Below are 5000 nucleotides of genomic sequence, written 5' to 3'. Positions count from 1 at the left end.
AGACCACTTTCAAGCATTTATCTCTCAAATGCTTGCTGCCTCAGAAATGGGGTCATATCGAATCATTCACATCACAAAATGTGTGAGAATAGAAACGTTGATCATATCTATGACGGAGTCCCATACAATATCATAAAATGTGTTTTGTCAATCTACAGCATATATTTCCTATCCAGGTCACACACACACACACACACACACACACACACACACACACACACACACACACACACAAAAAAAAAAAAAAAAAAAAAAAAAAAAAAAAAAAAAAAAAAAAAAAAAATCGAGAACACGTAGAAACTGCCTTCACTTTCTGAGCAAAGGGCGAAAGTCCTCTTTTCATCATACTAGGCGACCTTAATGCTTTCCAAGATTGCGAGCTCAGATCTACATTCAATTTTATGTAGTTTGTGATCTTCCTTGCACCCGAAAAAAATCTGGAGAATAAATGATCAGACAAAATTAATTTACGTAAGTGTCCCTGCGTCCTCCTCACCCTTAGGTAATAATGATCATCTACCGCTGCTCTAAGTGCTAGAAATATACTAGAAACCCATGCAATCAAACGACGAAAGTCATGATTCCGGAATTAAATATCTATCTATCTATCTATCTATCTATATATTTACTGGCAGGGCAAAAATCTCATAGAACCACAGTTTTGCTGAACCATTTCCTATTACCTGATTGACATCACTTCAATTTTATTTTTTCCTCTTACCGTCTTCTTTGATAGCGACCATAAAACGGTTAGAAACTGAATGAAATCATGCCTCAAAAGGGAAAGGCATTAGCACATACAAAAGCCGCGTCCTAGACTCACTTGTGAAACAAGATAACTGCATTTATTTTTAAGTTCCAAAAATATGCTCATCATTATGACTATAATGATGATGATAATGGTAGTGATGACCATAATAATGATGATAGAAATAGTGATAATAAAAAGTAGGACAACAATAATAATTATGAGGATAATAATAATGATGATCATAATGATAATCATAACTTACTTGGCATTAAGCAAGTCAGTTCAATGAGATAAAGGAGCTTGAGCTTGAAGTAAGTAAGCTTGAAGTGAAGTTTATTATTAAAACGTGATTTGAAGTCAATCGGAACCATAAATTAACTAACTGTAACAATACACAAATATAGGATAGTTCTGAATTTCATGAATTACGATTCTAAGAGTCAGCTTTAGATCTTGGAAATGAAAATCGGAAGATACAATGGTTATTGTGAAGCTACAAAGTATTTGTAATTGTAGAATTTTTATTATTATTATTATTATTATTTTTTTTTTTTTTTTTTTTTTTTTTATTGTACCGTGAGGCATGCACTAGAGAAACTGCTCTTATATGTCCAAGTCGAGTAACTATTCAATGTGGAAGAAGGGATTTACTTGGGTGATCTTATTCAGGTGGATGGATATGCATGAATGATTGCAAGATCATCATGAACGTTCATGCTTTTTGCAAGATGAATCACAACAATCAGATAATGCCAGACATTACTTGTTAGCTCTGCGACTTCGGCACAGAATACTTTTTACAACGGCATTTTGAATTGCTATATATTGCTTGCTTCTTTCCTCCCTCCACAGACATGAACACAAATCCTCTTTTATCTCAGATAATGTAGGTAATATCTTTTTCTGGCGTCAAGGAAAGCATGTTTCTTTTGCGGGGGACTTGAAAGCCTTTTTATGACTTAAAAGGATGTTAATAGTAATGTCTACGAATACAACGGAATAAATGGAATACAAAAAACATCAACATTGCCTCTCATTTCTGGTAAGATTCCCGTGGTGAAACCATTAGAAATAAATTATAATCATATTTATTACCCGGTCTCTTCACACACACACATACGTAGACACACATACGCATACACAGACACACGCACGCATACACACACACACACACATACACAGACACACACACGCATACACAGACACACACACACACGCATACACAGACACACACACGCATACATTGACACACACACGCATACACAGACACACGCACACACTAATAAACTGACATTCTCTGACTGATGGAGGGAATGCTATATAAACTTCAGAACCGGCAAGTGCATGTTAGTTCGCATGAGACCGTCGAGGAGACTTCTACGCAGCGTTTGGCAACTGACGTCAAAAGGAAAATATCGCGTCCCTTGCAAGGTAATTGCATCTTAAGAAAAATCAGAGGTTATTGTGACAAATGAAGAAAAGTTATAAAAAATATAAGTAATTCCGAAATATAAGAAAACACGAAAGAAAAGTCAGTCACATGCATTTATTTCACTGTAGTCTTACGTATTTTCAGTCATAACTCTAAAATAGAGACATATTTAAAAGTATCCATTTAGTTTCATCGTGAAGATCTGTATGGGAACTGGGATTTATTTTCTAAAGCAAGAGATATAAATAAAAAATATCAGCAAGAAGGTAAAAAAATAACAGAAGAAATTCAAAAATTACGCTTTGAGGGGTACTTAGTAAAAGGAATGATTAAATAAAACAAGATTAAAAACTGCAGCTAAACAGTACAGTAAAGATCAAAGTAACAAGAATTATGATACTTTCGACAACAAATATTAATAATCATGATAAATTATTATAATTGATATGACAATTGAAATACGATTAAAGATGATATGATTGTGAAGGAGATAACACTATTAATGATAATGATAATGTTGGCGGTAAAACTAGGTAATGGTGATAAAAACTAATAATGATAATCTCTATATCTGATGCTAAGAATCATAGACAATGATAATAATCACGGGATGATGATAATGAGAATGCGATAACTATCATAACATCAAAAATATTGAATAATTATAAAAAGAAGGACGATAATGATTTACGATGAGGATCCTAACAGGAAGCATATCATCCACGTCAAATATCAGAGTATTTATAATGATAACAAAATTGATAGTATTAATGATAATAGTAATCATAATGGTGATGATAAGGTTACTACTACTATTAATGATAGTGGTAGTAATAAGAAAAAAATAACAATCATAATAACATATGATGAACATAATAACGATGATAGTAATAATAACAATAATTATAGATGATAATTAATAATGATGATGATTATAATGCTAAAAGTATGATAATGATAATATCAATTATAATGATAATAATTATGATAATAGTAATGATGATGAGAATTTTATAACAATGATGAATGATCATAACGATTATAAGAATAATGATAATGATAATTACAATAAAGATGATACCAGCAATGACGATAATTATAATAGCAATAATAATGATAATGATGATGGTGATAATGATGAATATTCATGATATTGATCATTATAATAATAATAATAATAATAATAATAAAGTAATAATTATAGTGATAATAATAATAATGATAATAATTATGATAATAATAATAACAATGGTAATAATAATAATAACAACAACAGCAACTACAATAATAATAATAACAACAACAGCAACTACAATAATGATAATACTACTACTATGGCAATAATGATAACAATAATAACAAAAATGATAATCCTATTAATAATGGTTATGATAACAAAAACAATAAAAATGAGAATTATATTAATAATGATAGCAATAGTGATAAGAATAGTAGTCATGCTAGCAGAAGTAATAGAAAAAAATAATTGCATTGATTATACTATTGGAAATATTGGCAGTGATGAAAAACAGTGATGCTAATAATAATGATGATTATGGTGATGATAATGATAATAATTATGACTATAATGATGATGATAATGGTAGTGATGACCATAACAATGATGATAGAAATAGTGATAATAAAAACTAGGACAACAATAATAATTATGATGATAATAATAATGATGATCATAATGATAATAATGATAGCAATATTAACAGTAGTAGTCATAATGTTAGAAGTAGCATCAGTTATGATAATGATGATGATGATAATAACGATAATGATAAAGATAATGAAAGTGATAATAACAATAATAATAACAATAACAATGTCGATGATAATAGTAATGTTAATAATAATGATAATGGTAATGATGATAATAACAATAATAGTAATGATAATAATGGAGATAATAACTATAGTAATAATAATAATAATGATAGTGATTATAATGATAATGATAACAATAAAAATGCTAATGATGATGGTTAGATTGTAAGATTGCCAGTTGCCATGTAATGAAGCCCGCAACATGGCAATCAATACCCCTCATCAATTGCGCTCATAATAATCAAACAAATGAAAAGCGTCGGTTAAACAAACATCCAGTGCTATAAAGTGCAGCATACAGTAATAGACACGTATAAGGTATCATATAGAAGACATGCAACTAGGATGTTAATTAAGGGGGATATTATTATTATATCACATGCGGTCCCATTACGGGGTCTCAATAATGCTGATTATTTGTTCATTTGATGCATTCGTAGTGATGCTGCTGCTGATGGTGATGATGGTGATGATGATGATGATGATGATGATGATGATGATGATGATAACAATAATAACAAAATGAAATAAAAATGAAATAATAATTGTTATTATGATAATAATGGCAATGATAATTATCATTATTATCATCATCATTATAACTATAATTATCATTATATATATTATTAGTATTACTATTACCAATATGTCTGAATGTCTGATGTAGGCTGCCGTGCATGCATTGTCAGCAAGAAAAAAATAATGACATCCATTAAAGTCATATTTTAAAATCAACTCTGGAAGAATTACACCAACATGTCATGTACAAATTATCTTAATGGAGCAAGACATTCCACACATTTATAACTGCATTTGCTTCTTCATTTTTCTCCAAATAAGAATGAACAAAAGACAGTCAGGCGTTTAGTTTACGATCCAACAATAGGTTTTAAAACATACATTAAAAGGGCATTCAGTCCTTCATTTTTGTAAAGTGCTTCATTAGTTACTTACTTTTGTTCTTCATTTTATCTATATATT

Source organism: Penaeus japonicus, unplaced genomic scaffold (genome assembly GCF_977035675.1).
Source record: "Penaeus japonicus unplaced genomic scaffold, GWHDUDI00000001_assembly GWHDUDI00000040, whole genome shotgun sequence".
NCBI lineage: Eukaryota > Metazoa > Arthropoda > Malacostraca > Decapoda > Penaeidae > Penaeus > Penaeus japonicus.
The sequence above is the reverse complement of the archived record's forward strand: the minus strand, read 5'-3'. Positions refer to the sequence as shown.